We start from the raw sequence: 26,138 nt of genomic DNA on the forward strand, positions 1-26,138 counted from the left end.
GGTATTTTCTTGGTGCTGGCACTGTTGCATACAGCAAGCACATTCAGCTGGCTGAGCTTACCAAAAACCTAAACTAGTCACTCAGTGAAACCACCAAAGACATATGAGGGCCAGGTTAATAGCGAAAGAAACAAGAAGACTCATTCCCAAACTTGTCTGGCTCAAGAATCACAAAGCTGTAGAACCATAGTCTTATATTATTGTTGACTAGTCTAACTGGTCAAATAATATAACGCCTGAAGCTCTTCCTTTGCCTTTATTTCAATAAAACATTAAAATTGTAAACATTTGAGACTTTCTATGCTATAATTTATGCCTTATATACTTCAAATTTTATAATACTTAAGGTTTTTGGTTTTTTTTTTTATTTGTTGAGAGATTCCAAAATGTTTTACTTTTAAAACCACTTAAAAGTGTAAAAGCTGCTGACAGAGTTCTTTTATGGGCAATAAAGCCACATACTTGCCCTGCAGAAATACAGGGAAATGTGAAGCTTTCTGTCCGACTCCTGTGGCTATAAACAGCAGAACAAAACCCTTCAAATATATTATTACTATTTCTCAAGAGAAATTAAACCTTCACCTACTATGCACTGTATACTTTAGATTGAAGACACAAGGTAGATAAATGCTCCTATAATTATGTTAATTTCAGAACTTTTGAACATAAGATTCAAATTTTATATTAAGAGGCAGAAGCAATATAACAAATTTAATTTTATTTATTAACAAACACAGAGCTATAAGTGAATAAAATGTGGAAAAAAATAAGAGTTGCACCTGATGACCATTAAATAACTTCTAACAGAATGAACTATTTAGAGTGAAAAAGTACTCCGATGATTATTATCCCACTCACAGAAAGATGAACAATGTTACTCACGCCATTGCATTTTTCATCATTTTTCCCTTATTTATTTATAGCTTAATATTTTATTGTGATACACACAACTGCCACCTTAGGAGATTCACATATATCTGAGACATAAGTTTTCTTTCAAGTACATTTTAAATGTCTTTGTTTTCCACATGAAGAATTGCTGCTGCTGTTAAAGTGGTACATAAGCAGCTCACCACTCTGGGTGTGTTTCTATAATTTCTTGTGACTTCTGTGACAATAGATTGTGATAAAGGAAAAGTCTAAACACTTCAAATTTCAACTGCTACTGCGGCTACCTAATTAGAAGAGACTTTCCCCAATACTTAACAAGATACCATGACTAAGGGAAAAGCTGAAACATTTTCAGATCACTGCATCCAAATTTCTAGTACAGACCACTCTTACTTAGCAAAGTGTGCCTGCCATAGGCAGTATCAAGAAAACTGCCTTTGAAATCTGAAGAAAATGGCTTCATTTAGGTTAGAAGTCCTAAATACTTTGGTATAAGTCCCTTTACATTTTTAGAGATTAAGTGCTTACCACTGTACATTAAGAAATTTTTACAATTTAACTAGTTCATTGTTTCTGGAAAATAGATCTTCACAGGTAAATTTATTGTCAAATATGCTGAAGTTCAAATAAGTACATTACCTTTAGTATATGGAAGATTTTGCAGAATGTTGATGATGTTGCTTACAAAGATGACAAGCAAAAAACGACACACACAAGTATTTAATAATGAGTTGTATTTGCAAAATGAATCAGTGACAAGACAGGACACAAATCAGAATATTTTGCCGTTCACAGGACTGCAGAAATAGACTATGAATAAATAGCACAGAAACTCTGCTTCCCAGCCTGAGCTGATAACAATTGATAAGTTGATTGCAGATCTGGTCTTTAAAAGATGCACGGTACTCACCTCTTCCTCCGAAATCAGAATTACTAAATGCCATAGAAAATTCCATGAGGACATGCATTACTGTAGTACAGCTACTAAACAAAAGTAGCCAACAGCCCTTCAAGGTATGTGTCCATTACTCCCATTTTAAATGTGACAAGGAGGTGTAGAAACTATCATAGTATGCAACAATCTGAAGTTCCTTTTAAGAAGACAGGAGAGTGTCAGCAGACATAACTTTACAGAGTATTTTAATTCAAATGACAACTCCTAAGAAGCTCAGCTACCAATGTGAACCACCAGTGTTTCTCTCACACATGAGTCTTAAATCAGACACCTCTAAAGTAAAGCACAATATATGCATTACAGAAACAATGGCCTGGTTACTTGTCCAGCATCAAGTGAGAATAAAGGCAGAAAAATAAACATCACATAAAATTCTTAGGAATTCTCACTTGATATAACCATGAAGACATGGTTTCTTCTATTTGCAGCCATTTGTTCCATTGCCTACAGAGTTTTTTACCAGTTTCTGAAGCACCTGTAACAATATCAGGCTTCTTGCTTGCACAGCCCACAAACATCTTCCCTGGCCCAGCACCACAACAGGCTGACCCTATCAATACATTAAACATTGTGTGTGATCATGAAGATTGCTTCATAGTATACTGACACAAGGGGGCAAATGAAGATTGCAGAATCTTAAAGCAGGAGTTATCTAACTTCTTAATGTTTCATTTTGTGATCTTCTTGTTCTTTTTACAGTTATTAGCTTGTGCTTTGGCTTTTTCTCCCCCCCTCACAAAAAACGTTTTCTCCGTTGAATTCTAATTCCCCTTATTAGATGAAGCATTTTATTTACTTCCACAAAGACGATGAGAGAACTGAAGAATCTTTCACACGAAGAAAGGCTGAGTGAGCTGAGACTCCAGCCTGGAGAAGAAAAGGCTTGTGTTTGTGTGATCTCAGCAATGTTCCTAAATGCCTGCTGGTGGGGGTATGGGAGAGTAAAGAAGACATAGTCAGGCTCTTCTCAGTTGTGTCCAGAGACAGGACAAGAGGCAACCGGTAAGAAATGAACTGCATGAAATTCTAGCTGAACAGGGCAGGATGCAGAGTCTCCATCCTTGAATATATTCAAAATTGACTGGACAAACCTTAAAGAAATGACCCTGTTTGAACTAGAGCTTTCCCTTACAACCTCAACTACTTACTTTGGGATTTATTTTCAGGACCAAAATCCATGAAGTAGCTCAGGGTCATAATAGGCCTGCCCTCTTTGTGGAATACGATGAGGGGGATGAAATTGACAGTGATTTCCTATATGACAGCAAAAGCTACTAAACAGTCTGCATTCCCTTCTGGATCTGAAGTGCAAAGCGCTCCAGTGAATGTTAGGAATCATCTGAGGATTGAGGGATCATCTGAGGGATGAGCCTCTTTCCCTAAGCCTGACTGATTCTCTTTGCTTCATGCCAGATCCCCTCTGTCAGGATGCTGCTTCTTCCAATTTCAATAAATAATCAAACCCCCAAATCTTTGCCCAATGGATTTCAATCCTTCTGATTTTCCAGTTCATCAGATCTGTCCTTCCTGTATCTGTTCTCAGCTCCAACCTTTTAACATCACATTTTTAGACATGCTCCTAGCACTAGTTGTCTTCACTCACATACAGCTATTAGTTTATTTTCAAGCAGACCTATCTTTTCTCACTTTTTTTATGTGAATTAAGTATCTTTTTCCCATACAGTTCCTACCTAGCAGAAAATAAGCACCTGAACTAAAAACACTGAGCTTTTCTTTCTTACATCAGGCACAGTCCTTAGGACCCCAGAGCTGCAACACAAAATGAGTTTGATCCAGCCACAGTCTCTGGCACCACCCATACAGGCAAACCTCTGAACTGCTAATATTAAGCCACCTGTGAACCATGTGAGAAATGTCACATCCTTTTCAAAGGTTTAGGAACAGAATCATTTGAGTAGGCCTACATAAGCACTTGAAGTAGTTTTCTTAATCCAGACAGAAACTTTGGTTCCTCAGTTGAACTCTGGTTCTGCAAACGCTCAAACTGTGTTTTCACCATGTCACTGAACTATTCTAAGCCGCTAGGGCCACCGAACAAGGCGCTCCAACCTTTGCCCTTCTGCTTCTTCCTGCTCCCTGCTATTTCCTGCCCTTGTGCCAGTGATAGGAGCTTGCATGGTGAGCCAGAAGGAAGCACAGTCTGTTTCACTCTTTGCACAAAGGCCAACATGAGCACAATGAAGTTGTCAAGAACAAGCAGTTTGGCCACTGGACTTTGACAAAGCCACACAAATTGACTTGTTGTATGCTCTCAAGTCTCTGATCACCTCCTTAAATTCACATCTACTCATAAAAGTCCCTGGGAAAAATCCTGGGTACATTAAAATACTAGATATACAAGAGCAACTGGATGGGTGGCCTGCTGCAAGTACCAGGCTGCAGCATGCTGAAAAAAATCAGCAACATTTAAGGTCTTTCCAAGAATTTCTAAGTCTTCAAATGGCTGAAGTTTATGTGCAGGTCTTTAATATTTAGCAGTTACACTGCTACTTGCAGAAACTCAATGACAAAGCTATCCAACTTTGAGCCAGATAGGATATTTTTTATAAGCAGTCAACCTTTGGTCCTGTATCTTAAGGGAAATGTAGTAGGTAAATGTGTACACAAGTGTTCTTTGTGAAAAGAACTAAGGCTAATTCTGCATAGCTGTGCTATTGAGAACTGTTCAGGTTTGAACTAAATTGGAAATTTTAACCATTAGTAATTTTGCTAGTTCAAATCCATAGCAGTTGTAAACGAGATGTGATTTTTACCAGTGTTAAATTCTGAACTATGGTCAAATAATGCAAACTTACAAATTACAACAACTTGGATTCATATTCATCTACATTATGTTTGTACGTGTGCAACTGCACCAGTAGCAGGCTCATGAAGGCTAAAATCAAAGCAATTCTTGAGTGAAGATAAGCTGCTTCTCCTCCTTTTAAAACATTTATATGATATGTTAATTTGACTCTGTGAACACCTATTTGAACAAGGTATATGTATTTTAAATGGTAAAATACAACAGGGCTAATAAAATTAGATTAGCAAGTGATACTGAGTCATGATAGTGAAGAAAATAAATTCTTAAAAGGAAACACTCTTTCAGATCTGTATCTAAAATTAGAGACATTTACATAACCATTAGTCTACATTTGACTCACCACACAGTTCTTGCATGCAGCTTTTAAAAGGAAAGGAGCCCAAGTAATTTCCATTCTCACTGCAGCAATTTCAATCATCTCAATGAAAGACTGTCCTGCAAGAGAAAAATCTTAGTGGAAGATGAGAAAAAATTAGTAAATTCACAGTGATACACAGTTTAAACTTCAAACCATAAAACAGTTACCTGTCTATAGCCCAGTGGTTTAAGAAATGAAGTGGTTAATAAGTTTTGTTAAAAAAATTGGAAGGCACTTTTTCTTTATGAGTTCTCTTTCCTAAAAGCATGACCAAAAACTTCACAGTTCCAGTTCCAAAGGTTGTAAAAATGAACAGTTTAAAGAGTTTTAATAGAAAAATGTGCTGACAATTAAAGTAACAATTTTTATAGCTTTTAAAGATATAAACACACTTACCAAAGCACTGTTAGACAGGTGTAGCTTGAGATGGCTCCTTAAATGTTCAGTTTTCACATAAACCAAAGCAAAATTATATATATGTCTACTCTATATTTACCATTAGATACTATGAAGCTCTAAATATAGTTTCTGAATAAATGAAAATACAAAAAAAAGCTAAGAAAGTGTTCATATACAAACAATATACAAATTTATACCAATAAAAAGGCATAGGAAATACATGCAATTCCTGTTCCATGACCCACGTGCAGAAGTGGCTAGCCTTACTTCAGCAGCACAGTTAATACTGGAGATATTTACAGTCTTAACACCAATATTTACGTGCTGCTAAAGTATGACAGACATCAGCATCACAAGATTGACTAATTCATAAGTGGTATGTCTCTTCAGGGTGAAGAAATCCTTGTATTTTTGAGGCAGCACAATATGGCCTGCACCTTTTCAAAACCCACAAACCATTATGTGCTGCTACGTTATGCCAAGGTGTCTACCATGCTTCAAGGAAACAATCATTCTCTGAGAGCTGAATGCAGAATTTTCTTATTCAACTTTCATGTAGTAACATCAGTTGTATTAAAGAACTACAAAATGTTTAGAAAACATCTGTCCATTGCCAAGCTGACTTTATTTACAGTGGAGCTCTAGACTATATTGCAATCTCTAATAATACCTTAATGGGACATGAACCACCAAAGTGGACAGTTGTGTGTCTGACTAGAGAAACTAATGATTATGCAGACGTTTACTTCAAAAGAAAACAAAAAAAATCTGGGTTATTTTCTAATCTAACTTTTTGTCATCTGGAAACTCGGATGTGAAAAGAAAACTCCAACAACTTTCATATATAAGAGAATAAGAGCTAATTTCAAAATAAGCTTCTATCACCTACTCTATCAGTCCTCAAGCCATTTGTTAGCTCTGCAGCTTACCCTTACTGCAATTTTTGGGCACACAAATGAGTCTTAGCTAATTTCAGAGGAAAAAAAAATTAAGAAACCCCACAACAATTGTTAGCAAGAATAGTAACTTATCTGACATTATGAGCAGGAGTTCATCTGCCCCCAGCCTAGAATGACCAAGCTTTACTTGAAGTAAGCCAGAGATGTGGAGTTCACATCCATGCTAGCTATCACTTTCTTAGACTAAAGAATGCCAGAGATTGAAGCATGTGCAATCCTTTTACTGGTTCCCTAGTTAACACGAATTATGCTTTCTTTAATGTTTTTATACTAAACTGTTAGGACAACAGCTACTTACACAGCATGGACCCAAACACGCCACTCCATTGCAATAAGCCTTCTAGTCAGGTCATGACAGACAACTGGAAACTAACAGGGCTATCTGGAAGCACAAAAAGAGATTTGGCAGGCCACGGGGGGGAAAAATTGGGGAGTTTTTCTTTCCTCCCTTCTTATTTTTGTTCCTACAGTAATACAGCAGGGCAATATCTGCTAGAAGAGTCCATTGCCACAAACGTGCCAATTAAAGCGAGATTGCTGGTGTAAATTTACAGATAACAGCAGCAACACTTTATATGGTTTATCCAGGTAGGAATGCTAACTCTAGGAACTGCATCAAAGAGCCATTTCTGGTATGTTTTATACATGCTCAGCTATATTTACACTTATCCCCACCCCACCTCTTGCTACCTATGTTTGTTTTTAAAAACAGGCAGCTAAAGTAGGCAAACTAAATTAAATAGGCACGACTTACCCAACTTACCATTGGTGAATTAAAGCAGGAGTGCAAAGTCAAAATAAACCTATACTGTAAATGTATGCCATGACAGTTGGTCTCCCCCCTGAAGAAACGGTGCTAGGCATAAGCCAAGAGAATAAAAAGAAGAAACGGTGCTAGGCATAAGCCAAGAGAATAAAAAGTAAAGACAATCTCCACCATATATACATATATATATGTAATGTGGAAGGCATAGATAAAGATAGATGTGAGCAAAAATGCTAGCCAGCAGTAAGAGATTTACTTCAACTTTAAGAGTAAGAAAACAACCATGAAAAATGTTCTCTAGCAAGAAAAAATACTGCTTTGTACTTGTAGATTTACCTTAAAAGTTTGAAAGAAAATTATTTAAATAAGACACCTGCAACATTTAATACCTTTGGAAGTGCATTTCTCATTTTTACATTCAGGCCAAATTCTTCATTTGAAACTCCATGTGTTCAGCTGATACTATCCTTTCAATTTCCTGGTTGATTTCAGGTTCTAGCTTAAGTATGGAGGGTTTTTTTCCTGTTGCATAACTAAACCACTCTAAAAATACATACACACTATGAAATGAAGACTTGGCAGAACTATTATGCTAGTTTCTGCAGTAAGTACATTAGTAAGAAAACTTACAGGTAATTCCACCCACCCATACAAAACATGAACACAATTACATGAATTCTTGCATGAATGACAAAATTCTGGGCTGTTTTGAGTTGTGTTTTTATGTTTTGTTTTTTTGTTTTTAAAAATTATTTTGGAAGGTGTCTTGTTGCTCTTTTTTTTAAACTTTACTACAAAATGCTCCAAAGGAAACCAACCAACCCAAAAATTCAACACAATGTGACTGCGTGTTTTCTACATGCTATTAAAATAGATATCATCTGCAAGGAGAATAAGCAGATTATCACATAAATTGAACACAGTCTATGTGAGAGAAAGGGTTGTGGAACAGGAAAAGGATGAAAGGAGGAAGTTTAAGATAAGAAGTGTACTGATAGCTGAGCCAGGAATGTACTGAAATCCAGGAGTGTCTGCACAAAGTTGTGTACCATAATGTTTTGGTCATAAAGTCAATATAGTTGTTACCATGAGTGCTTCTCCTACCTCCATCCTTGTGTCTTACATCTGTGGATGAGAGACAGACAGACAAAGGAGACCTCAATAAAAGCTGGGAATCATGCATGCAAGCAGCTCCATTATATTTCTCAAGTCCCTAAGAGTAAGAGCTCTGCTGAGGAAAAAGGATTCTGAAGATGCAAAACAGAAATTCCACAGAAGCAGCTCACACACACAAGTCAGGAATGCTCTTTGAAAAAAAGTATTGGAACTGTTGAAAAAATAAAGAGAAAGAAAAAAGAGAACGTGTGTGTGCATATGTATTTGTGCTTGTTTTAGCAACTGGAGTGTTCCCAAGCAATGAAGGATACTTTCCTTGATTTCAGTATTTCCTAGATGATTTATCAAAGACCTAGCCCAATATAAAATATCATTTTCAGTTTTTATTGTTTATAGTTAAGAGTTTATGACAACACGAAGCCAAACTCAGTCTTTTCTGACCCTATGAAAACCAGCTACAAGTCAATTTCTGGCTACTATACGTACTAATAAGCTCCTTAAATGCTACTACAACTACTAATAAACATCTAAAACCTTTGTGTAACATACTATACCCAGGAGGTACCACTAGGCCTGCAATCTGACTGACAGGTCAGTGACAGAGTAAAACACACCATGGCCTTTGTATTAAACACTGTATATTGTCTCTAATACCAGGAACATGATGTAAAATTAAACATTTACCTTGTGCCTTTTGGTCACACACACAAAAATAAACCAAAAAAAAAGCACTCTCTTGATACTTCTTGGCCAAAACCTCTTCCTCCATCAATAGTGTTCTACACCATTGCTCACAACCATATTCCATTGCTTTTGTTCCTTACTCATTAATTCAAAACACAGATCCAATATGAAAGCAAGGCTATTGCTTCACTGTTTATTGTGACCCTTTCCCAACCTTATTTCAGATTAAAATTAGAAAACTGAATGTGAACCTGAAAGACTTAAGTGTTCCATAGTCTAAAAGCATTACATCTGTCCACCAGTGCAACTCTCCTCCAAAGCCCTGACTTCAGCAATTACGTGTCCATATCTCAAGTTTTCCCAGGTTATCTTAGTTTAACCAGAAATGACACAGGGTTTGCACTGAGATGGCACAGCATGAAGTGCAGCATCTTTGACAAGTGTGTCCTGCTCTGTGCATTCCATTAATGGAAGTAAGTTACTTCTATGTTAGACAGGAAACTTTGCAGCCTAGCTTTTGGGACAACTGCTGGTGAATTTGCCAAGCTCTCCTCTCACAGTTCAGTGCCACAAACACACCACTAAATATGAATAAACACAATGGCAGTTCAACACTGGAAAATACTTTTAGGGTTTTATTGAATTAATCTGAGAAAAAGACAGAATTAAAGATAATCTCACTGTTCACTACCAAGAAATCTGAACACTTCCATTCTCCAAGATTCCAAGATCTAAAAGCGTATGTAGCTGTATCTTTCTCATACGCTTTTTACACCCTTCCCTCTGAGTTAAAACAATAGTTTCATTTTATTTTTGTCATATGCTTACTCAACACTGCATATTTATACTGCAAACGTGCTAGAATTTATAACTCTTGTTCATTATTGAATCCAAGATTTAGAAGTGTATTATTTTACTCCTGCCTTCTTGTTTCTTTGTTAAGGAACCATGTTTCCATCTAATTTGTGGTGTCAGCAGCCTTTAAAGTGATATGCATGTATTTATTTAAAGAAGTAGAGATTCCACTGAAATATTTCAGAACATTAACTTTAAGGGTAGCAGTGTACTTTTGGCTATTATTCCATTATTATTTGTTTCAGGCATAACCTACAACACTCAGTTAATTCACTCAACTTAATTGAGGTTACTTTCTGGTCAGAGGAAGAAGAATTAAGAGAATGAACTATATACTTTGATTGCTCTTCTCCTGAAGTAACAGTCAGATTTTTAATTACTTTTTAAGAATGCAGTTCTAAAAAGGAAAAATAAAATAAAATAAATAATAATAATAAAAAAATCTTTCTCCAAACTAGCAATTTCATTGCATGGGTTTGGTTTTTTTCTAAAATTAAGTAACTCTAACACAACAATAAATTTGCCTCACTTCACCTCAAAGAGGTGCAGTAATCCAGGATCAAGCTTATACACACTCCCCATGTGTAATAGGTCCTTCCATACCCTCAAGCAAGCAGCTGAATCTTTTTAAGACTATTATAAAATTGAGTAAAAAAAAGAAAAAAACCCCCAAAAACCCAAACAAACAAACAAACAAAAAAATGGACCTAAAATCCCACACAAATAATGCTTTAAATAATTATCTGAACAAAAAGATGAATATTTGAACAGAGGTAACTAGCACTAATTTAGAGTTTTGGTAGCACACTTTGACATAAAAAAAAATTGCACGTTGACTATTTCCTGATTGTGTCAGCAATACGCCCCATATAACCATGGCAAAAGACTGGGAGAACTTCATTTTTTGCAATGTGAAGTATTAATAACTAAAGTAAAGCAGATGACTGCTGTTTACTGAAATTTACTGCTACTAAATTTGGAGAATCTATATCATGTGTCCAGCCATCTCTCCAAGGATCATGAACAAACAGATTTAGACTAGCTGGAGAACTACTGCATAAGATAAACATGAAATAACAAAGCCAGCTAAAAATAAAAACCAGGAAGTAAAACCATTGAGAAATTCAGAAGTACAAAAATACCTGGAAATTTAGAAGTGCAGTTAAGGGCTCTCAGCATAAAATTCTATTTTACACCCTTTTTACTTAATCTAAGACTCACTACTGCTTATACTAACTTGACTCATGTATTAATTTGTATGAGGTGCACCCCCCCCCCCCGCTGATTGCACTCAGGATGACAAAACAAAGTGAAGACTGTTACTTAGTTCTGCAATACTGATGCTTCTATTGGAGTGATGAATAGCAAACAGAATGCAGTGGAGTTCTGTGAAAGGCAAGAAAGGTAGTTAGTTCTGACTTAAACAAGTACAGTATGTCAATTTTTATAACTTGCTAGCTAAAAAAAGCATAACTATGGGAAGCTGATATTGCACACAAAAAATTTATCAATGCATAGGGTTTTTTTAGGTATATTATCAGTGTATTTTAGAATAAACTGTAGCTTAAAAATAAAACTGAATAAGACTAACCCCTCCCCACCTCTTTTCCCAGCTTCTAAGAAGTGTTTTGTCAGAAGTTGATGCATTAACTAGATTGCTATATGAAACACTTTACAGGGAACTTGTAAAGTGTAACAAGCTCCAAGTTCTAGCAGAGTTTGTAAAAGTTGCACTTCAGAAAAGCTTTCCAGCTTTGCACTGGTATAGCTTGCACACAACTTCTAAAAATCTGTCTTCTCTGCACCTTTGGCAAGCACACAGGAAGAAAAACTGTGTGAACACTTTCAATCTGTACCAGCATTCTTTCTGCTTGAAAGGACACATACAAAATTAAGAAAAATGAAGCTATTTTCTAAGTTCTACAAAGTAAGTTTTATATTTCATTGCAGTAGTAATTAAAATGTTCTTTTCTCCCCAATTTTATCACAAAAAATATTAAAACAAAATATAGTGGATTCATCAGAAAGCTAGATCTTTCTTAAATATAATCCTCAGTTTCTGTATGAGTATTAAAAAAAATTTCTAACACATTTTCAGATTAAAAAAATATTAAAAAGATAAATATTTTCAAGTTCTCCAATAAACATAGACTTAGATTATTACACTACTACATTCAGAAAAGTTTATCCTATTATTACAGCTAAAGCTTCCCAAAACCTGAAGTATATAGAATCATTAGTGATAAAAGAAAATGTGACAACCTCTCTCCAAACAACAACTCTACAATGCAAACCAGCTATATAATGTAAAGTTATTAAGACAGGGAAACAGATTCTCCTTTTAAACATATTAAATTTTTTAAAAAAAACCTTTAAAATATATAAACTATTGGTTCTCTATTACATTCACTAATTTCTGCTTTCTTACAAAAAAAAATAATTAGTTTTATGAAGTTCTCAGAAGACTTGCTCATGTAACAGTCACAAGCCTCGTGTAAAATTTTGTCCTCCCCTAAGCTGGCACAGTCTTTTATGAAAGAAGACCATGCAAGTATTGCTATTTATTTCCTAACTCTACAATGTACAGCAAAGCATTTCTCATCCTCAACAGAATATTCAAGTCACTTTTGCAGAAATCCTGGTGGGTCTGAGCACAGGATCAATTTCCAAAGTACTTCTAGGAAAGTGAAAAATATGTTGGTCAGTATTAACCAGACTGCCTTCCTAGTTGCTGTCTTATCTCTAATTGGTAAATAATTACAAATCATAGGCCAGTAACAGAGCAACATATTTTTTTTAATTGCCTTATATATAAATAATAACTATTTACACTATGCCAAACCACAAATCCTAAATTGAGATTTTGTTATATCTCAGTATTATATGGGACTATAATGCCTAAAGATAAAAACCAGGCTCATAGCTCAGAACGAAACCCCACTTGTAAAGGGCTAAATTTGCTGCTTGTCTGCTTTCAAAGATTTAAGGTCAGAGTGACAATGCTATAAAATAAGGGTCAAAGCACAAAAAGACCAAGGCCACAGAACAAAGAGCTTTTCGTGTCCTGAAAGAAGTTGCTTTTTGTAAGCCTGTCTTCTGGCTCAGGCAGTAAATTTGTCTTTTTCTTAACATCATCACTACATGACTTCTATAAAATGCCAGACAACAGCATGACTTATGAAAGGTGAGACTGACCTGTTTGAAGACATCAAATCAGCTTAAGGGAATCCACTAGTTAATAGCAGAAGAACACCTCCTAGTAACTGCTACTTTTCTAGCTGTAAGCAATATTTCTGCAACTTCATTATTTAATTAGTCACTTCAGCAGAAGTTTCAGATGTCCATAGTACCTTTGGGGTGCAGATTCCTGGTCTGTATTATCTTATTGTTTATTCAGTCATAGCTGGAGCAGTAATCTTTCCCCCACCTCTCTGTGAAATATTTCTAGAATACTACTAATCTTAATAGATATAATCTAACACACAGATCTGTGCACTCTCTTTCAAAAACATTTATTGTTTGGTTCCCCACTTTCCATCAATGATACCCACTACTCACAGAACTGAGCTAAAACAAAATAAAATGGTGTTTTCTAAGGCTGACGCAGATCGATAAGCAGTGAATTTCATTTTTCCAGCTAGAAAACAAACTTCACTTAGAACATGCTTTACAAAAACAGTAACAACAGTTTTGACAAACAAAAGGAACTTTATCCAACAGAAAAGAAAAAAGAAAAAAAAGATAAGGATGCTGTGTGCTTCTTATGGCTTTATATTAAATTAGATTTTCAGTACTTCATTAACTATAAAGTAAAACCATACTGAATTAACTAGATGTTAATATATTAAGAAAAAAGATTTATAATCCAATACTTAAAGTACACAAGTAGTTAAAAAAAACCCAAAATTTTATTCTCAGACTAATAAATACCCACAAATATAAAAGATGTTAAATCTCTGAAAACTAGCATCTGAATTTTTTTTAAAAAAAGTTAAAAGACAAAAGTTATAAAAATGCAGTATGCTCTTTGAGCAACATCAGTATTGCAAGAAGTGTCTCTCCACTGTAATCCAAACCTATATGAAACAATCAGAATTCTCTGCATTATCTTTTATAAGTCTGAGGCAAGATATTTTGAAAATACAGATCTTCCATACTTGAAGTAATTATCTTCCCCTTCAAAATAGATGGCTTCTGTTTTCAAAGTTACTGTTTTAATTTTTTTTTCAGTCCTACTAATGTACTTAAAAGCTGAAACTGGAGATTCAGATATGTAGAATTAGGTAAAAAAAATATAAAAAAAACCCCTTACCTTTCGACTCTGGAGATCTATAACAGCTGAGTTTCAGTGCCAACAAAACACAGGTTTCACAAAACAAATGGCTTTGCTTTGGATCTACATTAAGCTATAATAACTGGTTCCTATATTAATTATTAAATGTGGCATTTAATAAAACTATATGGATTTTTCTGTCTAAAACTATATTATTTTTTTTTTTTCTATAAATATATATTCTTTAAATATAATTGAAAAATACCTTGATATAGGAAAAGCCTAGTGTAACATACGAAAGGCCTACTCCAATCATCCTACACATTTTGAAGGAAACGATTACTCCTCATCTCTCAAGAAGCACTGGTGCGAGTATACTGATTCTTCTTGTGGTGAATTGCAGCCCACAAGTTAAGGAACTGATGCAAACTGGCAGATTTCCCCTTCTAATTCTGAGTCATATGCGTCATCTTTTTGTCAAAAGCTGGGAAGAAAAAGAGTCTCTCTTCCAGCCTGCCACATGAAACCACCTGCTTAAAGACAGAACAGACCAATACTGCAATACTGGTCTGCACTTTGCTGGTACTTACACATTTGTTCTTGCTTTGTTCAAATAAACAAAATTCTGAAGACAGCTTTAATGTTAATGACAGAACTTATCTCTTTGATTTAGGGCCAAAAATCAAGCTGGAAAAAGGAAAAAAAAAAAAAAAGAAAAAGAAAAAGAAAAAAGAGTCATATTGGCATGAAAGCACTTATTTTAAAATGGTAGTGTCTTACCTGCCAAAGACTAAGGGTTCAGTTCCTTAAAAGCTTACATGCACGCTTGGTTTAATCACCTAGAATCAGATAGATTTTGTAGAAATACAATCCAAAACCAAGAGTTCATGTGTGTGTGATTAAGACCTCTGTATCACTGTACATGGCTGCCAACTAATTCCTCAAACCCACTGCCCCAATTAACACCAAAAATCTCCCCTAAACCCCAAAGAACCTAACAATTTCTGTAGGTTAAATTTCACATGCTCCTTTTTTCCCTGCTGTGCATTTCGCAAATTAAGAACCAAGAAAACTGCTTTCTTCTTGGACAGACTGATCAAGGCCATTTGGACTATATATACTGTGTTATGACACAGCATCTCTCAAAGGCACCAGCACAGGTTGACATCATTGTCAGCAGATTACATATTTTCAAATTGCACTAGAGTTGCTGATCAGACCTGTAGAAAATAGGTGTAAATGTTTACTGTAACAATGCACTGCAGTATTCATATTCATCTGTGGCACTGCCAGAGTGACTACAAGTAAATATTCTTTATAAAAAAAACACTTGAAAGCAGCTAAAGCAAATTTTAGACATTAATACTAAGTTGTGTAAAAGAATGCAAAGAAAATACAACTAGACAACCTGATCCAGAGTGTTGAAACAAACTTGCCATTTTAATCATAGATCAGCTTATTTATATACAAGCACACAAAATATATATTACATATATATATGCACATAAAGTTAGATAAAAGATGGGTATAAACTCACACACACACACTCATATAAAATGCCTTTTGTTTTCAAATTTGTACTGTGCCACAAGCATTTACACGGCTGGGTGCATACATTTCAATATAATGAGAAAATTTGCATTGCTAAAATAAGAGTACTAGAGTGTTTTTCAAGAACCACGACACCATCATTTGCATTACAGGTTATTATTTACAAGTATTTAAGATGTTCTGTAAATCTATAATGAACATTGCAACAGTGAAAACTGTAATTTATTATGTAATGCACTGTTATATAAATTGTTTGAATTGTGTACAATATACACAGATGACCTCTTCTACTCGGTTAAATATTAAATACAGCATTTTATTGCTCATCTTCAACTATTTTTTTTTCATTCTATATAATATATTTTACTTGATAAAATTACAGACACAAAGTACCTATCTGATGCCTTATCCTGGTTATTGTGTGGTTTGGTTTTCATGTGTGTATTTTTTTCCAATATGAAATTAATTCTTCATACTGTTGTCTTAATTTGACTAACTATGCAGTATTTTTTAAGAAAATATTTTACCATATATTCTATTTTCCTTGGTACTTAACAAAAGACACTTAAGCTTTTCTGCAATGTTACCTTACCCCCCAAAACCCAGTTATCTTTCCAAGAGTTTGATCTAACACATGACAGCAAATAAAAACCAAACAAAACCCACCACCGAGAAAGTAATGCCTTTTTGACAATGGCAAGAGTGAACGAGGTAAGAAGACACTGTGGAGGATGTTTCTTAACTTGTAATTCAGTAAAGCATAAGAACTGGCTTAACTTCTTCCTCAGTCAGTGGAGCACTCCAAGACATGAAAAGTGAGTTAAATAAACCATTTAGGAGGGTAATCACAAAGAGCAGCTTTTGCCTAGGGGAGACCCTGGGAAAGTCTCCATTGGCTCCCTCTTTTTCATCTCAGGGCCACAGGCACCCATAACTGTTCTGGGGTAGGCTGCTGCTTTGAATTGCCCTCTAGTGTTAGCCTTCATTAATTCCTACCTCAATGACAAATCCTATTCAGGTTTTTAATAACAGAAAGTGGGTCAGCAGCTGAAGTTATATTAAGCTAAAAAAATTAAACAAAAAAATTTGAACACTGTTTCAAATTTGTTTTCAGGTCAGAAGGCTGGGAGGCTGACAATTTAAGTATTACACACCAAAAATATAAAAAGTCTATACATCTAAATGCAAAAAAAAATTTAAAAATAAAAAAATAAATCAAGGATAACAAGTTTATGAGAGAAATTATGAACATTGTATTTTACATTTCAGTGAATTTCTTATGCAGTTGCACAAAAATATCAATTTCTGAAGCAAATATTCAATATTCACTGTCAATAGCCAAATTCACTGTCATTATGGTGGGATCAAAACTTAAAAAAAACCAGAGGAGTTGCTGGTGTCAACAGAGCACAGTTTAGCAGTACCAATACCCTGGAAGAAATTATTCTCTCACTGCTAATTCAAGAGTCTCCTTGTTACACCCTAAACCCAGATGCAAAACAGGCACCATGAAGATCCAGATTTTAAACCTGGTAATACTATGAAGAGAAGGCAAGCATTTTCCTCTGATTTTATTTCAAACCATGTTTTATCTGCTCTCAAATTGTTTAGAGAGGTAATGAATCTGGGACTTAAAGAAGTGTGGAGAACGTATTAGTAACACTTGCATGTCATACAGCTATGGATTTCCACATACACAGAATTAAAGGTGAGCGTATGACCTTTTGTTAAAAAAAATACTCTGGTCATACAGAGCTACAATCCATTACTCTGACTGAGAGCTGAAAAAAAAATTTTAGAATTAGGTGTTAACACAGATGAAGAAAAGTAAAGATTTGAGTGCTGCTTTTATAACTCCTGTGCTTGACATTAAAAGCAGCGTTTTCCCTTCTCCTGAGAACCTGGAAAAAATCTTTTGGTTTTAGGGAGCATAGGGACAGGGTAACCAGTACATAATCATTCTTTTTGATCAGGAGTTCTTTTTGCCTGTGGAAAATGCTGACAGTAAGTGTTACAGTATCAAAAGAGAACTCTGTTCCACAATAAATTTTTCAATGTATTTTCATTTAGAGAAGGACTTTCTTATAAGAGACATTGCAATGTTTCACAACAGATGGAACATCTTTGTCTAATTTTTGAGCTTGACTAAAATATGGACTAATTTGCAACAAGAGAAAGCAAGGTGTTTTCAGAATAAAGTGATAACATTTTTAAGACCACAGTATCTACCCATTCTACCAAGAGAAAATTTTGCTCCAAAAGAATACAGAAATTATAAAGCAAATGTTTTCATTTATGAGATTCACTGGAAGTCCTGTTAAATCTAGAAGTGACTTATATAATGTTATATCTATTTTGAAGTAGGAAATTAATTTTGGGGAGATCATAATCATATTCATAATTAAAATACTTTATAAATGTCTAAGTTAACTTCCATATGAATATTAAAATCCATTTCCTTCTGTGGGGAGAAAGGGCAATTAAAAAAAAAAATTTTAAAAAAATTAATTTGTTCTTCATGTCAACTATTGGAAGTGGAAGCACAAAATCATAAAAATCTTTGACCAAAGGCTTAAAAAAAACCCACCAACAAATCAAAACAAACCAAATCATCCACAAAACAAAAAAAACCATAGGACATTTACAGGAAGTAAAAAAATAAGCTCTTAAAATTTAGTGGATTAAAGAAAAGGTGTAAATACTTCAGAGGTATTTGCACATAACTAAGATTTTTTAAGTACCTCACAAATTAAAAACAGATATTGCTTATATCTTGCATTGACTAGATTATATTGATAACGTATTTCAATAAAAATAACTAATTCTCTTATACTACTTGTCTAAAAATTCAGAATAACAAAAAACCCTTTTCTGAAAAAAAAAAGTCCTGCCCCAAACAAATTCAGAAGAAATAATTACCATGAATATCCATGTGATTGAAAGAAATTAAAAATTAACAAAGATAAAAACAATGTTTTATTCAAACACACTACTCTATTAGCAATTGCATCTTCATACATGCCCTGTTTTTAGTGTGCAAACAGCAGTCTAAACCAAGATATATTAACAAGCCATCAATACACTCTATGAACACTGAACAATTTTGGTTATATTTCTCATTCTACCACTGAAACCTTTGATGTATGGGTCTACATAAGTTCTTCCTTAGACTTCTGTTGAAATTAAAACAAAATAACAGTCATAAATGGGGCAATACCCTATTTATATATATTTGTATTTGATTGAGAAGAATAAGCACTTAAATATCCCAGTTAGCATATTTTAATTATTTTTCCTAAAAAATTTGCATGCCATTTGCTTTTCTTTTCCTATTGTCTAGTAAGACCATTTTATCAACAGACTAGGAAAAATGATGTGCAAGTATGCCAGTCTTAAATCCTTCCAATATACATGTTTCATTGAATGTCTGAATTAATAATAAAAATTAATGTCTATTTAAATCTAACAGTATTCAAGACTCCACTTTAAAATAATGTACGGCTGGATTTAGTTTAAACTAACAAAATCCAGAAAGTTCAGTTGTTTCAGAGTTAAAACTTAAAATAGCCATACCCAAGATATCAAACAATGGTTGATTTTACATGCATTGTAGTGACTAGGAATGGGGCTGCATTTAGAGCTACAGATCTCTTTCAGGAAAATTATTTCAGTTGCCTTTGTGAAGCAAGAGAAGTCCTTAAAGAAATCATAATCAAACATTAAAAGTAATCAGCAACAGTTCCTTTTAGATGAGCAATAAGCATGAATTGCCAGCTTTCAAATTATGATTTAGTTAACAAGACTTGTAGAGCCTCAAGTGTTATACCTGCAGTAGGAACAGTAGAAATGGCCATGAAAAGTTCCACATCTGAAGCACTTCAGAAAAAAAGTCTGCACGTTTTTATCTTTTGAACCTCATTGCAATTAGATATTGCAAAACAGTTTACAAAGTCAAGCACACAGCTTGCAATAGCCACACCAGCAATTTTTAAGGGGCAAGTACTGCAGTCCCTTAATTCAGGCTGAACTTCCAACAAAATCAATGGTTCTTCTGCTAAATAAGAACTACAACAGGAAAGGCTAAGAGTAGGAAAATAAAACAAATGTACCCCACTAGCTTTCTTGCAAGTTTCACCTATTCTTTGGGTCAAGAAAAATTCATGTTAACTACCAAGTATAAAACAGCTCTAGAAAAGAAAAACTCATATAGAACAAAATTCAGCACAAAAATGTTCTAGAGCAAATCAACACCTTACGTGGACTCTAATCATAAAAGACAACTGCAGCACTCTTAAAAGATACTAGAGCTTGTAAATGGGTAAGACTCAATTATTACATTACTGCAAAACTCTTTGCACTTTCTAAAAAAACATTTAGACTTGTCTTAAAGTTCTAAATACTTTAATACATACTAAATTTGTAAAAGGAAAGAAAGTGTACATCTAATGAGAATACCATTCTGCAAATCCTTATTCATGGTCGTGAGTCATTAGAACTACTTGTGTATATTAAAGTTTGTAGGATTAGGCCCTAAATGTAAAATCCCTTTGATTCACAGTTGTGAACCAGAAACCACCTTTTTTGTTGAATGAGAATCTATGAGAAATGCTCTGAACCTGTGTCAGACCAAGGAACACTCCATCAAACTTTCACCTTTTAAATATCTCACAAGGGAGCCTTAGATACCTTTGCCTTGCAATATAATCCTGATTTTCATTAACAAGAATGTAACTGCTTTTGTACAGGAAAAAAAAAAAAGTACAAACTCTAACTGTTCAGTGAAATTCTAAAATCCTTATTTTCCTAAGAAAGCTAGTAGAAAAAAAAGCAAAAAAAAGTGAAAGGGAAAGGAAAAAAAAAAAGAAAAAAAAAAAAAAAGAAGCAAGAAACAACAACAATGCAGTACCTCCAAAGCAGTTTCTGAACAGACCGAAATATTTATTTATTTGGGAGCATATTAAGCATGTCACCCAAACACGGTCACAGCATTAATAGAAGTACTTTCACTGTGTGTTTAATCACATAAAGAAAGGATTAAAACTGTAAGAATTATCTACTCACAAACCTCAAAGCTTATACAAAGTTAAGGTTTACTCCCTACACTTTCTGTATTCAAAGTTTTCTTACTCGACTGATATTTTTCATACAATACTATGATTTTAGGGTAGCTAAGGCCTTCTAGAGAAAATTATATTCAGAACCCATATGCCTCAAATATTTCTGTAACAGGAGGTGTATTACTGGTAAATCCCAGTAATTCTTCAGTTCTACCAGCCATTAGTTACAACAGTGAGGAAATATGAAATTTACACCTAACTGGATTTGCTTGGTAGAAATTTGAAGTTACAGGGATAAACTGAAATTTTGGGTTTTTAGAACTTCTCTGATTTTATGGTACAATTACTTCCTACAAAAAATAGTGCTCTTGAAGACAGACAGATTTGATTAAGGATAAAAACTGAATTCCAGCTGAAAGTTGGAATTGCTAAAGTCACAACATGTTCATAAAATTTGTTGTACTGTAATATATTCTGCTGAAGATAAAGCCTTACAGATTTTACTACTCCATTTAGTATTTAAACAAATTCACTCAATCCAAGACCAGTTACTATTTTAATTTCAATTGTCTGTGTAAATGGTTAAAGACTATTCGTATATGAGTAGATAGGTTATGATTACTCTGAATGGATTCTCAGTTTCAGCCAAATGAGTACTTTCAGTGCAAAGCAGGACTTGCAATATGAGTGTAGCACAGTCCATATTAATTCCTCTTAATTGTTCAGTGTTTTACTATATAATACCTGTTTGCCAACTAATAATATAAAAAAATAAAATTTCTGACTATTCTGGTACAGATGGCAGGCTCTGAAGACCTGATTTTTTTCCTGTTTTCTGCCTCTTTTCTTGTCAGATAGCTAGTTTATTAATGCCTTTAAAACCAAATTTAACACACTATGTGGAAATACACTCAGCTAACTCTCTATTCTATCCTTTAACACACCCTCCCAACAAAAAAAAATAAAGTTATTGAAAAATAATTTTTTTATATCATCCATACTTTGTTTTTGGATTAGCAACATTTCAGTTGGAGTAATTCCCAAGAAAGGAATATGAGAACAATACTATACAGAGAATTTCTATAGCTCAAATGGATCAAGGCTGTTGCAAACTCAGCTTTTTATACATATTTTTGGCCACTTCATTTCCTTCTGAGCACAGCCTATGTTAATACTTTTACTTAGTGTTTTATAATTTTACAGGAGGAGTGTAAAGAAGAATTCTTTTAACATATAATAAACTCGTGAACAATCCCATCAGAACTGGCCTATTTTGAATAATCTGAATACTACTGTGTACATTTTTTAAAATAAAGAACATATGTAATAAGAGAAATGTTAATATAATATATACCATGCTCATGCTCCATCAACCTTCCAGAGAGTTTTTCAATCACAGGAGTAAGCCGTTCTCCAAAATCAGCTCTCTATTGAAAGGTCAAAACCTGCAATAAAAATGTCATGTATTATAACATATTTCCAACACCCACAGTTTCATGGTTGATCCCCAAACATAGATGTAGGTCATCAGCTTGACCCTCGCATTGTCTATGTTACAGGAAATCCTAATTTTAAAAATACTTTTTTTTAAAACCAAACTGACTTGATTAGGAACACCTGTGATATGCCTCTTTATTATCAGAAGCCTCCTGAAACAAATCAGATTAGCATGTTTCTGCTTTCATTCTTCCCGCAGCATTTTAAGATGAAAGTAAGAGGAAGAAGGAGGAGGGGAAAAAAATAAAAAAATAAAAAGAAAAAAGAAATAGGAATAAGAGGTGTTGTTCTCCCTTCCTACCCACTACCAATCCCTCCCTCCACCCTCAAACAAGCAAACAGGTAAGTTTTTTTAGTAAGTAAACTACTTAATGGAGATGTGATTACTACTGTCATATTTCCTAAAATATGCTGTTAAGTATTTAAATTCTAGTGTTGCACTTTAAGGAGTTTGAATTTTTTTTTTTTACTCTTCAAGGCAGTACCATTTTTACCCTTATTAAAACTCAGCCTACAAATATTATCTTTAATTATATTAATGGAAAAAATTACAGTTATATAATACATTCTGAGAGATGAAATAAAATTTTAATACTTAAGGAAAAAAAAAAAAAGAAAAAAAATAATAAAAAAAAATAAATTAGCTGCCCAGATCAGGTAAGAACAAAGTATAACTTTGGCAGATGCAGTAACTATAGCCAAATAGCTATTGGAGGAAATATTGCATTCAAACAGCCAAAATCTTAAATCTGTTTTGACTTTATTTGAACTTTTTCATTTTAGACACCGTAACAAGACACATCCTATGGCTTATAAATGAGTAGCTGATACCTAGATCAGGTCACCTGCTTACAAATACTTCCATAAATTTTTTCTTTATTCTTTAAGAGTATTCCAGAAAATACTACTACTCCCTCACAGCTATGGACTTATAATAAGCACCCTGCTTTAACAAAAAAAAGGAGTTTGTATTTTCATGTATTCCACACACATATCATCTATTTCACCTTTTTTAAAAAAATTTTTTGTTCTTAAACCAAATCCAGGAAAGTTGTGGTTTCCCTCTGTTCTTATATTGAGATTTAACATACTTGAAGATTATATTGAAACTGGACTTACATAAAGCTATTTAAAATGAAAATACATGCCTAAGCCCTATACGATGTGTAATTATCTTTTTTTCTCAGACCAAATCTTCAAGTGAATTTCAGTTCATGATAAATAAAATAATTAGTTGTAACCAGATTCAATGTTGAAAAGTTTATTAATAATCTATTTACTGCAGATGCACTCACTACAGTGTCTGAAAACAAACTAAATAGTCATGGGGCGGGGGGGGTCCTATTTCTAACAGTGGTTTCCTTTAGACATTAATAACGATCACCAAAAGTCACTCCTATCTTTCAGTTTTGAGCAATATAACAATATCGCCTTCAGTTTTAGAAGGCATCTTGGGAAACCTTTAACAAAGTAAAAGCTAAATGTACATTATTTACATTTGCTACTGTTGTGTGCATATGGTTATAAATGTGTGTGTGCGATGTCATCCTTATACACTAGCAACTGTTCATTATTGAGCTATGGAAAAGTGTTAAGAATTAGATTAAGTTTAAAAATTTAGTATTCTCTGTAAAAAGAACATTTTTGTTTGTCTTTAATGATACACTAAAAATATTATTACATGCAAATATTACAATAGAAAATTGACCAACTTTAAGTGTTAGCTGGACTAGAGCTCAAGTTGTGCTCCCTCCTCTAACACTCATACAAATCTTCTGAAGTTCTCACACAGCATTCAAAGCTAAGATCAGAACTGTTCCTAAATTGTGGTAATATCAACTGTATCCCAAAGTTTCATTATTAGAATAAGTGTTTTAAAAACTTACATGAAAGGGTTAAAAAAATTAAAAATCAATACAGACACTGCCTCACATCCTTATGGGCAGAAATTTTTATACCTAGCTTACTCTGAATATTTCTGAAATTGTCCAGTATCCACAATGAAGACATTTTCCAATAAAGAGATTCCTTTTGAAATCCAACTTTTATCTTAATACACCAGTAACCTAAAAATTCAACATAACTCCTGCCAATAAAGCACCAAAAAAAAAAAAAATTTGCAAAGCAACATTTTCGCTTACTAAAAGAGGTGACTGGAAGTCTGTGGCTATACCTCTCTATTCTGTCTGATGTCCACTTTCTCTTTGAGGGGCACATCAATTTTTTTCTATCTTTAAAATACATTACTATTTCTATTAAAAAAATAGATGGCTGTGAGAAGACTCACAGGGGACTACGTTCAAAACCAATTTGGGCAGGCTGTTAAAACAAAATTTTCCAAGTATTACTTATAATAGAAAACCATTTTTTGAAATCAGGTTCTAATGTTAGATATTAAATGTTTAGAACTTATACTAATAAATAAGTGAAAAAAAAAAATCTGCGGAGAACACTTATTGGTGTACATGAAGTTATTTTTAGTTTTAAAAACTTTCTAATAAAAATATTTTTGTTTCTACACAAAAGCCTACAATTTCATTCCCTATTTCTTTCACAAACAGTCAAAACTAGTCCAAGATGCACTCTATCCTTGACAGTTTGTAATGAATGTGAATTACCCAAATCACTTGCACTGGGCCTTTGGGTGTGGGTGGATGACTGCATCTACAAAGCAGAATACCTGCAGCATATTCATAGAATACAATGATAAGTTTATTGGTTCTTCTTACATATTCAGCAGTTAACTGCTCCCCAGAGCAAATAAAGCCCAGTAAGGTCTTATAAAAGGACTGCTAACTGATATGTGGCTACTTTTCCTGTAAAGAAAGCTCCCGTGCTTTTCCATGTGTTAAAGTGTATCAGAAAAGCAGGGATACACCTGTTAGGATAGCTTCTGACACTCAGGATGGGTGAGATGTGCAACTTCACACTGTGTTCACAGGCAGGGTACACAGAGCCAGGTAGTTTGTATGCAGTTCCAGTACTTGCACTTCACTGCAGAATCTGACTTACTAGACATAAAAATAATTAAGGCATTAAAGATTCCAATTGATTTTTCCTTCCATGACATTGCATTTTGGATGGAATAGTAATAAGTACAGAATTCCAGAAGTTAAGGGTAAAAAAGCCCCAAACAACAAACTAAACAGAAAAAGAAACCCATGATACCTTGATATCGTATATGTAGTCTGTCCTTAAAATGTTACTACAATAAGCTTCCCATGAAGTACTAGCCTAACACATTATAATGTTACACAGATACACACAGTCACCACTTTCAAATTCCTGTAATTTATGAAAATTAAAAATTCTCAAAAGTTACTTCAAGCACACATATATATATATATATACACACACACACAGAGTATATACTTATAAAATGAGAAGGTACCACTTGGAAACTTACAGTATGACTTTAGAGGAGGAAAAGAAAAAAAAAAACAAGCTCCAACCAAATGAAGCTTATTTGGATGTTTTTCCTAAGAATTAAGATAAAGGATTAGACTCAAAAGAAACAAAGGAAAAAAAAATTAAAAAACATTAAAAAAAATACACTATGCTACGTGCTATACCTGAGCAAGGTTTAATTGAGCACAGAACTTTAGCTTTCACTTATTGGTAAAATACATACATTTAGATACTTAAGTTCAGTTGATATTTCCTCCAAATGTAACTTTTCCAGGGCCAAGTAATCCCAGTTAATGTTTTACATTTTAACTGAGGTAAATAATGCAAGCAGCTCTACAAGGGTCTATTTAGACTACATGGTTTTTCCCCCTAAATATTTCAAAATAAGGAGTACATCAAATATAAGAAAGGAAAAGTTACTTAAAATACACTATATATTCATATTGGATTGCTTACTGCTTTCATTTTAGCCACACCCACCTTTATGTAATTGTAAAATGAGAGAACAGTGTAGCTGAGAAATAAGAAAGCTTTAAAGAACA

The 26,138-nt window shown here is 34.0% G+C and overlaps 1 long non-coding RNA gene across 2 annotated transcripts in view; it reads right to left on the reverse strand.

Moving 5' to 3' along the window:
• Positions 1-1,076: 1,076 nt before the first annotated feature.
• LOC106628156 (uncharacterized) overlaps positions 1,077-26,138 on the reverse strand; it is a 77,950-nt gene continuing 52,888 nt past the window's right edge. Inside the window, exons 3-5 of one of the 2 annotated variants that reach the window (XR_001331448.2) lie at positions 22,046-22,136; positions 5,014-5,108; positions 1,077-2,768 (exon numbers count right to left, since the gene is read on the reverse strand). This is a non-coding gene — a long non-coding RNA (uncharacterized LOC106628156). Of the gene's footprint in view, positions 5,109-22,045; positions 22,137-26,138 lie in introns of both variants that reach the window. The other variant, XR_015771954.1, reaches the window with a different exon arrangement.

This window comes from Pseudopodoces humilis, chromosome 2 (genome assembly GCF_049639895.1).
Source record: "Pseudopodoces humilis isolate 2021_Gansu_Grassland_sample_001 chromosome 2, ASM4963989v1, whole genome shotgun sequence".
Classification (NCBI taxonomy): Eukaryota; Metazoa; Chordata; class Aves; order Passeriformes; family Paridae; genus Pseudopodoces; species Pseudopodoces humilis.